Below are 13,500 nucleotides of genomic sequence, written 5' to 3'. Positions count from 1 at the left end.
TAGACCCCCGTGTAGACAGTGCTATGTTGCTGGGAGGGCTTCTCATGTTACTTAGCTACTGCCTTTTGGAGAGATGGAGTACCTAGCCAACAGGAGAAGGTCTCCCATCAGCATAGCTAGCATCTTCACTAAGGGCTGTCTACACGACAGAATTATGTTGACCTAAGTTACGTTGGCATAGAACCACCACAGTAATTAAATCCCTTTTGTGTGTCCACACTAAGCTCCTTGTCTCGATGATGTGTATCCTCACCAGTCATGTGTGTGCCAACTGTACTGTTAGTGTGAGGCATTGTGGGACAGCTTCTGAAAGCTAACAGTCAATGTAAACAATGCAGTGTCTACACTGACACTGTGTTGACCTAACTACATTGACATTAACACTTTGCTTCCCGCGGAGTTATTAAGTCAGTGTAGCAAAGCATTTATGTTGGCAGGAGTGAAATTTTAGTGTAGACACTTATAAGTTAGGTCAATGTAAGCTGACTTGTGTCAACCTATTTGTGTAGTGTAGACCAGGCTTAAGCGCTACAGCAGCGTAACTGTAAGTGTGGACAAGTCCTTAGGGCTGGTCAAATCAGAAAGTTACACTGGCTTAACTGAAGTTGTGATTTTAAACCCCTTTAGTTAAACCACTGCCTCTTTGTCTGTGGACTCTCTTAAACAATTTAAACCTGAACATATCAGTTTATATTGCACTGGTAAGGCCTTGTCTACATGCGATGGTGGAACTAAGTGAAACTTAGGGCATGGCTACGCTTGCAAATAGAGCGCTTTGAGTTAAACCAGCCTTTAACTCTGCAGTTACACTCCCTACAGAGTGCAGTAGGGAAAGCACTGCAGTTTGTCCATACTGAGAGCTGCAAGCACACTGGCGTGTCCATATTTGAGGCACTTGCAGCGGCAGTGGGAGCGGTGCATTGTGGGCAGCTCTCCCACAGAGCACCTCTTCCCATTCTGACGTTGTGGCTTATGGAAAGGGGGCAGATGGTGCAGGGTATTCTGGGTCCTGTCCCAATGCCCCATGATGCATCGGTTCACATCCCAGCAACCCCTCTGCTTTCATCCACAATTGGCACCATCTTTCAACATTTTTTATACAGCGTGCTCTGTCTTCCCCTGAGTAACGCATACAAGACAAGAGAGCTTGTGGCATTGACGGACATGCTCACCACCATGGAACAGCACTTTTGGGCTCAGGAAACAAGCACTGAGTGGTGGGATCACATCCTCCTGCAAATCTGGGATGATGAGCAGTGGCTGCAGAACTTTTGGATGAGAAAAGTCACTTTCATGGGACTGTGGGAGGAGCTCACCCCCACCCTGCGGTGCTAGGACACGCGATTGAGAGCTGCCCTGATGGTGGAGAAGCGAGTGGCTATGGCAATCTGGAAGCTGGCAACTCCAGACAGCTACCGATCAGTCGTTAACCAGTTTGGAATAGGGAAGTCGACCACTGGAATCATGTTGATGCAAGTTTGCAGGGCCATTAATCACATCCTGTTAGGAAGAACTGTGAGGTCTGGATAACATGCTTGACATTGTGACTGGCTTTGCACAAATGGGCTTCCCTAACTGAGGAGGGGCAATAGATGGGACGCATATTCCAATTCTGGCACCAGCACACCTAGCCTCTGAGTACATTAATCAAAAGGGGTATTTCTCTATGGTTCTTCAGGCACATGTGGATCACCGTGAGCATTTCACTGACATTAACACAGGCTGGCCCGGAAAGGTGTGTGATGCATGCATCTTTCAGAACACTGGCCTGTTCAGGAAGCTGCAAGCCGGGACTCTTTTCCCACACCAGAAGCTCACCGTAGGGGAAGTCAAAATGCCCATTGTGAGCCTTGGAGACCCCGCTTACCCCTTAATGCCATGGCTCATGAAACTCTACCCAGGGAGCCTTGACAGCAGCAAGGAGCAGTTCAACAACAGGCTGAGCCGGTGCTGAATGACTATGGAGTGTGCTTTTGGCCGTTTAAAGGGCCGCAGGTGCTCTCTATATGGAAAGCTGGACCTGGCCAATAACAGCAGACCCGCGGTTATATCCACGTGCTGTACCCTCCATAACATTTGTGAAGGGAAGGGTGAAAGATTCACTCAGGCATGGAACTCAGAGGTTCAATACCTGGAGGCTGAATTTGAACAGCCAGAGAGCAGGGCTATTAGAGGGACCCAGTGCGGGGCTGCAAGGATTAGGGCTGCCTTGAGGGAGCAGTTTGAGGCTGAAAGCCACCAGTAAGGTCTAGTGCCCTGCAATAATGCAATAATAAAGAATGTTGTGAAAGCAAAAAATGCATTTATTGAAAAGAAACACAACTGCCCGGGAAACAGAAAAAGCAAGGGGCTAGGGTGGGGAACGGTACAATCACAGATTTGCATATGCCCTGTTGTCATTCTCAGCCTTCCTGTTTGGAGTGCTGTGCAATGAGTGCTGCACTTCAGGATAGCTATACTGCATGGTGATGGGGGTTGAGTGCAGAGGGTAAGGGTCGTAGTTTTCAGGGCTAGCTGGTGAAGCTACAGGCGTTGGAGGCAGCTGGTGGTGATAAGAACCTGGAGTTGGGGAAATTGGGTTGGAGGTGACATGGGGGCACAAGGGAAAGAGTTTGGGGACAAGGGCTGGGGGGGGGGGCAGGCGCAGTAGTGCTCCACCTGCATGGCTACGAGCACCTGGATCATGTCTGCTTGACACTCCATGATGCTTATCAGCCACTCCGTGCTTGGGTGCCAGTGATCCACATTCTGCTGGCAGACCCTCCTTTCACTCTCCTGTCACTCCTGCACTTCTTGATTTTCATTAAGAGAGCGCTGCATGACTTCATTCAGCATGTCCTCTTTGCTTCTGCGTGGCCTCTTCCTGATTCTTTGCAGCCTCTCAGCTGGTGATAACACAGAGGGCTGAGATCTCAAGGTTGCATCTGTAAAGGCAAAATGCAACACTTAACAGAGGCAGCATTGTTCACACCAGACAGAGCAATGATTCCCCCATACTTAAGGAGGGCAAGCACAGTCTACACAATAGCATAATTTGACCATCCCAAAGCGAGTGCACATAACCCCCAAGACCTCCAAAATGGTGAGTAAGCACAGGGTCAAGCATGACTGATTGTTTCATGACTGTACTGTCCTCTGGGTTTCTGTTCCTTAGGGAGAGCCAACAGCTGCAGGGGGGCCCTACACTGAACACTGTCCCCACATTTTCCATAGGAGTTCATCCTGTAAGGTATCTCACTGCTGAGGGTGACCTGGGAAGCAAGGGAGGATCTTCTACTACAATGCAGCTTCCGCCCTGGTCCGTATGCAGCTTGCCTATGTGCAGCGATGATCCCCCTGCCCCTCATGGCACAGTGGTGTGGACATGTTAGCCAGACTGGGGCAAGGACCACAGTGGCCCTTTCAAGAAACCTGCACAAGCGCATTGCCCAAGTTCTGGATGAGACCTTTGAAGAGATCACTGAGGCCGATTACCACGATGTGAGAGAGCACATCAACGCCCTATTCTGCATCTAGGCATGCATGCAGCCCTAACCCTCCTTACCCTAAGAGTCCTCACCTAATAACTTCTTTCCCAAAATAAAAACCGCTTACTGGGAACCTCCTCTGGTGTTTGTCCTTCCCCAAGCACCGGCTGCTGCAACTGGCTACCTTCCTACTGGCTTGAGAACAGCTCCTGGCTGCATGCATCTAGGGATGCCAGGGTGTCTTCCTCCTCCTCAGCACCCTAGCTCCTGCTTTGCTCCTCCTTCCATCATGTAAATGCCCTGGACCAAACACTGCTATCCATGCTCCCCCCCTGCTAGCACCAGCTGGGGTCCCAAGCTGCATGGCACCACACATTCCCCCTGCCAGCACCAGCAAGGGTCCAGGCCCACCCACCCCCAGCACCCATGGTGCCCCCAGATCACTCCCCCCCCGAGCATCTGTGGCACCCCGACCCAAGTTTGGTATATAGTAAAAGTCATGGACAGGTCACAGACAGGTCATGGGCTGTGAATTTTTGTTTACTGCTTATGACCTGTACATGACTTTTACTAAAAATCATCATCATCATCATCTTCCTATTATGCCTTTGGCTTTTAGGGCAGTGATGAAGCTGCTCCACTCCTGTCTGTTTCTGGCAAGTCTTTCAGTGGTTCCCTAGCTGTGCCCCACGTTTTTCAGCTCGCCTTCCACAGCTCTTCACCATGTTGTTTTTGGGTGGCCTCATTTTTGCTTGCCTTCAGGTGTTCATCTTATTGCTACTCTGGAGATGGAATCAGTTTCCATCCAAAGCACATGACCGATCCATCTCCAGCACCCCCTGGTAATGATGGTGCTCAGATTCTCTTGGCTGCACTGTGTTAATAGATCTTGATTTGAGATTGTTCTGGGCCAAAAGATACGGAGGATTTTTTTGAGACAGGTTGTATGGACTCAAGACAGTTTGGACATGTCAGACTTCCTCATTCCCCAGCATTCTGACCTATAAAGTAGTGTTGAAAGTACACAGGTCTGATAAATCTTGAGTTTGATTTTGGTGCTGTATGTTGATGATTTCCAGACTGTACTTAAGCTCCTGAAGGTATTCCTGACTTTATTGATTTTGTTCCAGATGTCCTAGCTTGTTCCACCATCCTGGCTGATGGTGCTGCCAAAGTATGTGAATGTTTCTACATTGGTGAGAACACAATCCTCTAGCTGTACTGGTGATGGTGAGACAATACTAACGGTCATGATGTCTGTCTTATTGCGATTGATTTTCAGTCCAATTTGCTGGCTGAATGCATTGAGTCAAGTTGTTTTTTCTTGTACTCACAAGAAGGGTGAGCATAGGCTCAGGGCTGAGAGTATGTATGTTTTTGTTGGTTTGCATTAAAGATCTGTAACTCTGTAAAGGTTTTAAGTGTATAAATTACTGTTAGTTTTAGACCTGCAAAACCCAGGGTTCTTACTTGACCTGTCACAAGTGTCCCAGGCATTAAACTATAAACCAGAATGCCTGTGAAGATGGAAATCTGGGCAACCATGACTGGGGAGGCTTTCAGGGCCTAGCTGGGCTACGGATGCCACTTCCCAAGGAAGGAGGCCAGACAGAAGAACTGCACCCAGCGGTATGCATGTGAGGCCCAAAGCTAGAAACGGTGTTTGGACTCTGCCCAGACCTTGCTGGTTTGGAATCACATGGTTTCCAATTACAAGATTGGTGATAGTCCACTGGGGGACTCAGGGAGGTTTGTAATAGGATCTACAAGAAAAAAAAATCTGTGACAGACCAGACATTGAATGAGGGGAAAAAAGGGAAAACCTTTCACTGAAATAATGTTCACTTGTGTGCAGCTAAAAAATAAAAGCCACCATGAGTATTACTAAACAGTACAATGGAGATGTGAACGTACAAACACTGTAGTGCTGTTATGAGTGTGTCCTCACTAGCCAGAGCTATCTTTACTTGCAGTGTCAGCCGCAATACATAAGTGGCATTGTCACAGCAGAGAAAAGATGACAGATTAATGGCAGCTGTTTATGATGAGCTGTGGTTCCCAACACTGACATATAATGGGGAGTTATTTGTTTTTGACACTGTGCTGTAAAACAGCAAAGAATCAAGCTTGCCTAGTGAATTGTATTTGAGCCAAAAGATATTTAATGTCCTAAAAGAAATAGCTTTGCCATACCCAGAGATCTACAGAAATAGCCATTTAAACAGTAATGTTAAATCAGACAAGTTAGGGCCAACTTGGTTTGAAGATTTTATGGAATGAGGAGGACTCCATTTCACAAACAGATGGAGGATCAGAAGATCCTCAATGTGAGGAACTGGGAATTTTCTGTAATATTTTTATGAATCATATGTATGCCTCAGTTTCCCTCTGGAGCAGAGATGTCATGTAGCTGTCTCTGTGGAATGAATGGGTCATTAAGGACTGGCTGAAACCAACCCATGTCAATAGAGAATCTAAAAAGCCAGTGGGAAGCCGGATTGTTGGGATATTCAAACAACAGGAGGAAGGAGATTTTCCCCAACATCTCCTCAGGGAAGCAGAGCACAGGCCCGAGAACAAAGGGGAAAGTTGTCAGGTGGCTGGGGCAAGAGCTGCCCTTTGAAGAGACACAGGGCTTTCACCTGGAAGTGACAAAAAGAGCTGGAAAGAGTCCATGGCAGCATGGCTGAGTGAGCCGGTGTCTTAAACTTTATTTCTCTGTGCTCACCTAAGGACTCCAATTGCTGTGTTCCAGTTGACTAATAAACTCTAGTCTGTTTTTGAAAAAGGCTGCCTAGTGTCACTGCAAATACTTGCTGAGAAGCATTGGTCACTGAAGAGAGTAAATCTCTGATTAGGAGTCTATGTGAGATGGACTTGCTGGGCAGAGCTCTTGGTGGGGAGCCCAGAAACTCACTCTAGGAGGCATTGAGTCAGGGGCGGCACTTTGGGGGGAGGCTTGTAGGGGGCTATAGCCACCCCAAAATTTGCCTTAGCCACACAGTAGCCACCCTGTAGCAGCTGCTGCTCTCTGGCTGCCCAATTGTGAAGGCCGAGTGGAGAGAGTGGTGGCTTCTGGCCAGGCACTGAGCTTCAGCAGCAGCGAAGTAAGCATAAGCGAGTGACAGGGTTGCCTAAAAGCAGCTCTCAACCCGTCCCTGCCAGCCGGGGTGCACTGCCCATGGCAGGTGGAGAGTCCGGAGCTCCCCACAGCAGCCTGGACTGACCCCTCCATCCTGGGCTCCTCAGCCCCACCTCTCAGGGTCACTGCTCCCAGAGCACCACAACGGCTTTGCCATCTCTGGAGCTGGGTCCCCTGCCTGGGTCACTCTTACTGCCTGGGAGCAGCCAGCGCTGTGCACTTCCCAGCTCCGGTTTCCAGCATCCAACCGGGCTAGGAGGCAGGATCTTGGGGGGAGACAAGGGGCAGAGCCACAGAGACAGGCAGGGCGTCGTGGCAAGGGGAGGCCTAAGGCTCTCCTCAGAACCCCTCACTGGGTAGAGGCTGATGCTGTCCCTGCATTGAGGCCACGTGGCCTACCTTAAGGAGAGACTGGGACTATTTTGGGGTGTGCCACATAGAAAGGGTTCCTCCAAGGGACTGTTTAAAAGCTGGGGTTTGGCACAGACCCTATGGATCCATGACACTGGCTTAGACTATCAAGGACTAACTTACTACCTGATAATTAGTTACAACATCCTCATCCACCAGTCCACTGTCAGCCCAAAGGGAACCGCGTTCATTCTCTCAAATGTTTTTGTACCATTATGTCCTAGAGCCAGTCTGTGCAGTGTGTCTCATTTTGACAGCTGTTTTAAATTCACAAGCCACCAGCTGTCCAATTGTTAATTGGCTGTCCTGGCCTTTGACACGTGTAATGATTTGAGTCACCTGCTGATTGATCACATCCTCTTGGATGTTAGATTTTACCTGAACCAGCTGCATGAGCAGTCTCGGTAACAATAACACTGCAGCTCCTCTAGCTGTTTTGAACATTAGCTATATTGACTTGTGAACAGTATTCCATGTGCTAATCTCACTGATGCTAAAAATGACATCAAAATATCACTTTAGTTGTTTTTCAATTTAGACTTTTCTCCTGCGACTTTGCCCTAATAACACAAGGAATGACAACATAGCAAAAAAGAAAATCTCCTTTTGCTGTTACCTTCATTTTACAATGCAGCCTTCTGTTGATGTGAGGCACCTGAGCAAATATAACAATAAACATGGTTTTAGCAAATCATATTTGACAATCCTGACCACTTACCATTGGTCCTTGCCTTTATTACCCAACACATCCCAGCAGAAAAGAATTAAAAGTACATTTAAGAAAATAAACCCTTCTCTTGAAGGATGCCCTAAGCTACATTGGGAGGAGCCAATTGCCCCATATTTCTTCAAACCACTTCAAAAGCCTGGCTGGAGCTAGCACAAGTGAGGCTGAAATAAAGCAGGCACATTTTCTTATAACGAGTGAGCCAACAGAATGGTCTTAAGGGAAATACAGTGACATCTGAGTGGCCAGACCCTCTGGCAATCTTGGAGAGAACTCAAGTGTTACCAGAAAATACAGATGGTGAGCTGTAGATAGAATAATCGCATCATAAGAATATAAGAATGGCCCTACTGGGTCAGACCAAAGATCCATCCAGCCCAGTAGCCAGTCTTCTGACAGTGGCCAATGCCAGGTGCCCCACAGGGAATGAACAGAACAGGTAATCATCAAGTGATCCATCCCGTCACCCATTCCTAGCTTCTGGCAAACAGAAGCTAGGGACACCATTCCTGCTCATCCTGGCTAATAGCCATTTATGGACCTGTCCTCCATAAATATATCTAGTTCTTTTTTGAACCCTGTTATGGTCTTGGCCGTCACAACATCCTCTGGCAAGGAGTTCCACAGGATGATTGTGCGTTGTGTGATGAAATACTTCCCTTTATTTGTTTTAAACCTGCTGCCTATTAATTTCATTTGGTGACCCCTAGTTCTTGTGTTATGAGGAGTAGTAAACAACACTTTCTTATCTACTTTCTCTACACCAGTCATGATTTTATAGACCTCAGTCATGTCTCCCCTTAGCTGTCTCTTTTCCAAGCTGAAAAGTCCCAGTCTTATTAATCTCTCTTCATACAGAAGCCATTCCATACCCCTAATCATTTTTGCATCATTTACAAATGAAACAGAAATTGTACAGGTGTTGAGGCTTAAAGTTTCACCTGTGTTAAAGTGATCACAACTGGTAAGTTTACATCTTCCAGGCTCCCGGTGATACTTTTTTTAACCGCCCTAAATAAAACTCTCCTCTCCAAGACCTGTTTTTTGAAGAGCCGATAAATATCCATATGGGACCCACATGGAAGGAATGTTTTGTTATTGTTACATTACTGCTTAGTGGCCCCAGCTGAGATCAGGGCCCTGAGGTGCATTACAAACACACAGCAAGAGACTGCTCCAAAGAGTTTACAGTGTATGGTCCTGGGCCTCTGAGGACAACTGTGTGGGCAGACTGCATCATCATCATGAAGCCCTAGTGATTTCAATGGGAGCTGAGCACTTTTGAAAAATCCCATTTTAAATTATTCACCCAAGGCCACACAGGAAGCTCAGGACTGAGCTCAGCTTCCCTCATCCCAACCCTGGGCCTTAACCACAAGACCATCCTTCCTCTTCTTCCTTTCTGGGCTCCTGTGTTTTCTCTGGTGGCTGCACAGCAGCAGATAACTAGTCTGCACAATTATCAGTGGTTTTGTTGCTGTTAATGCTGGTGCTGGTGTACCATGTAAGCAAGTGGAGCCTTGGAAAATAAAGCTCCAAGAAAAACAAAAGGAAGAAAATCAATGTTTGCTACAGAAAAGCAACCTGCAGTGAAAGGAAATGACTGCTGAGGAATGGGATTTTGTGATTTTTTTCTCCCTACGTGCTCTCTCAAGCTTTTCCCCAACAGTCAGAGATCTGGAATGATAAAACACTGGCTGAGGGGTGGCTGCTGGTGCCCCTCTCAGCCCAAAGATGTTCCAGTTTTGACTACAGAATCTGCTATAATCATAATATTTTGTGAGAGGGTTTGTTTTTTTTTAATGACCAAGCAGCCACAGACTACCTGCTGTGCATCTCTGGGCTATGCAGGGGGCATTGGTTCGTACTTATTTAGAGGTATGAAGTAGGACACCAAAAGAAAGGAATAACACGCAGCCCCTAAGTCATGTTGATGAATAGAAAAATTCTTTATTTGCAGGGCATGAAGCCAGTGTGAATATGCCCAGAATGGGGCAGTTAGTTCTTACTGAGGAGTGTACGCTTTATTGATTTATTCTCTGTATGGAGATAAAAATAAGCAGGAAACTCTTTTCACACTTGACCTCATGCATGTTCAGCAGTGAATTGTTTCCTAGCAGGTTCTCATGCATCAGTTTTTAACCTTTAGATGCTGCTGTCTCCATTCACTCAGCCAGGACACTCCACACACTGTTATCAACACTTAACCATCAGCTAATTGGTCATTCCAAAATACAGCACATTCAGCCACAAATTATTAAATCGATGCAGTTTTCAAACAAACCATTAATTATTTTCAAAGCTCTTGTGGTTTGTGTGACCTGCTTTTCTATCAGCACATCCTATTAAGCAACAGTTTTAACTTGTACCTACTCTAATGATATATTTTTTCTATCTTCAGTCATTAAAATAGGGACGATGATGATTTACACAAAAATACGGATAAAGAGGCAAATGATTAATTAGAGTATGCATTGGTAAGCATGCCGTCTCCCTTATTGTTAATTGCAACACAGCAGTAGGGATTTAGCAAGTTCAAAAATAATATCATTTAATGTAAATAATAAATCACTATATAGTCTCTTTTTTTCTTGAGAGCTACTCTTAAAATTGCAAAGCTTCTGACAAAAGGTAATTGACTTACTTTGTCTGACTCTTCAAAACTAACCACGTTAATAACAAAATTATTTTCATTGTGTGGTTAATATTGCTGGTTGAATAATGCAAAAAGTGATTCTCAAATATTTTTGTGAATAAGTGGTACAGTCACTTCATCTTTCTATTATTTTTGGGGTCCTATGATACATTGTCTGCACAGTCAAATAGGCACAAGCTATTTGTGCAAATGTTCAAGACAGAAAATCTCAAAAATGTAATTAAGTTTAACATAAGTGTTAAAGTCACAAAATTCACAGCACAAATTATTTATCCACTCTTGATCATTCTTTTTAAAATGTCTTAGCCATCCAATTAGGGAGCAGGAACAATAAACTCTGACACCAGTGACCAGTCTTATACCCCAAATAATAAATGGTGAATAGCTCAGGTTAATATTTCCCAATCATCCCATAGACTTAATTTATTCCACACACTTATGAATAACGAACACATTCTTTCATATTAGGATTGAATCACAATTGATTTACTCTGAGATAAAAAGGCTAAATTTGCAATGAATATTATTCACAATGAATAAATTGACCTGTTGGTTTGGCTAATGTATGCCATTTATTCTCTATTCTTATACAGTTTGAAACATAATATTAAAACTTTAACAATGTATGAACAACAGTGAAAAGTTTTCTGATAGAGTCTTCTCAACTTTGACTGTTGAAAGTAGACAGTAGCCCTCTTTTATTAATCTTTTTTCTATACAGACTTCTAGATTCCTTGAGGACTTTAATCCAAATGACCCTATCACCGACAGATACTTTTAGAGGAAATGTGGGTTTGTAAAGCTAGTGTTTATGAGATAAGTAAACAATTCTAACAAACTCCTATTGGATTGCTGGTAGTGTCATATTTCAATAAACAATGGGATCTTTTTTAAACATAAAATAACAATTGGATTGTCACAGTATGGGTGGTTTCTCACTGGACCAGAAGGTAAAAGGTTGAAATATTAAGGGACACAGAGACAGATGTGCTTCATCTGACAGCGTCCCAGCTTGGTACCAGTGATGTGGTTCTGTGGAGGAGACATTAAACTGAAATCTCCAAGAATATTAACCCTTGTGTCATCACTCTATTCCTTTTGTCTATATACTCACATCCTCCACCACAGAAATGGGGATAATGCCACTGTGGTGCTACTATCCGTGGTGTATTTGCACATGATTGCAGAAAAGATGTACTATCAACATTTGGCTTTATCCTGTCAGCTACAGAGCACCTTGCACTCCCACTGAAGTCTCATTTAGTGGACCTCTCCCAGGACAAACAGCATTTATTTGTTGTACCTCTCTGTACATGTCTCTAAATATGTTCTGTGAGGTTAACTACAATATTATCTCAAGATTCTAAGGCAAGCTAAAGTCACACTGCAACTATAAAATGAATTTGCTTCAGCAATGCTTGTACCCATCTTGCTGTGAACATTTGTGTTATTCGAGTTGTACTAACACAAATGTTTATGGAAGATGGATTTAAAAGTCTCATGTACACAAGGATTTTCGATAAGCGGTCTTCAATTTCCATATGCAAGTGTTTGGTCCAGAAGTGCTTCTTCACTCATCTCCTCAGGGTACAGAAGCAATAACAGGATATTTATCTGCCCAATCTCAATCTAACAAATACAATTCAAATACCAAGTACTTGCAGAGAACTCTTTGCAGTCAATACTTAGTTTTAAAAGTTTGCTCCAAAACTATCAACAAATACTTTCCAATCATGAATAAATTTGAGGAAAGCATGATCTGCTGATGGCTATTCTACTAGGAAAAAAAAGTGACTAACTTAACTGAACATATTATTCATTATTATATGTGCATCTCTAGAAAATACAGACAGCTGCATCTATTGAACAAGAAAATCACCTGGGGTCTAATTACTCCCGGGGGTATTCTGTGACAAAAATTTAAATATTCTGCTCACAATATTTCAAAATTCTGCAAAATTCTGCAAATGTTATTTGTCCAAATAACACTGCATAATCACGCCAGTTTCAATTATTTTGGTAATTTATTTCAAAATACCTGTCATCAAGTATGTCTGTGACAATACAGACATACACATAAATTTTCCGTTTGATTAGAGAGTTAAAGAAACCCCTATGACAACGCAGTTCCTGTTTCTCTGCTCCCTTCCCCCCGTGCCCTCTGAGCCCAGCTAGGGGGCCAGACACCCACAACCCCTCCCCCTAGAACCCACCTGCAGGGACCGCCCAGCTAATACACCTGAACCTGCTGCTTCCCAGAGCCCAACCATGGGGTCACCCCAATCCAGATACCCACACCCCATCCCTCCCCCAGAGCCCAGATGTGCCCCCCTTTCCCAGACACCCATCCCCTCATCCCCCCATCCCCTGAGCCCAAGGATCCAGATGGAGAAACAGCGTGATGCTCAGTCCCAGGCTTGCACAGTGTTTCCTGCTTACCGCCCTCTCCTTCCCTCAGGGCATGCTGGGAACTGCAGCTGCCGGGAATCCTCTATCTCCCTCTCCCTCCCCTCAGCAGTGTCTTCTATTTGCAAACTGGGCTCTGCCAAGACCCTTGGCCCCTAGTGGTGGCCAGCAGCACTGCAGACTATTTCTGTGGGGAAAAGGAAATTTTGCACACACAACATTAATTTGTGCAAAATTCGGCATTGTGCAGTTGCATAGAATTCCCCAGGAGTAGGTCTGATCTTTTGGTACTCTGAGGTGCTCAGTACTCTCTAAAGATTCTATTAAAAAATATTAGTGGACACATTGCAAAGTGCCAACCAGCCTTAAACAACTTTGACTTCATACATGCTGAATTTCACTAAATGTGGGGTATGTACTTAATCTCCTTAGAAAACTATTGCCCTACATTTATCTCTTTTTATTTCTCATAGGTATTTTGCTTTGAGATGCTCTGCTCAATAGTAAAGTCTTTCAGGCCTAGAACTTAAATAACTTTGAGAGACCTCGGACTAATATAGGGGTTCTCAAACTGGGGGTTGTGACCTCAGGGGTCACGAGGTTATTATGTGGAGGGGGGCGCGAGTGGTCAGCTCCATCCACAAACCCAACTTCACCTTCAGCATTTATTAGAGTGTTAAATATATTTTTT

This window comes from Gopherus evgoodei, chromosome 1 (assembly GCF_007399415.2).
Source record: "Gopherus evgoodei ecotype Sinaloan lineage chromosome 1, rGopEvg1_v1.p, whole genome shotgun sequence".
Classification (NCBI taxonomy): Eukaryota; Metazoa; Chordata; order Testudines; family Testudinidae; genus Gopherus; species Gopherus evgoodei.
This window is presented reverse-complemented; position numbering follows the sequence as displayed.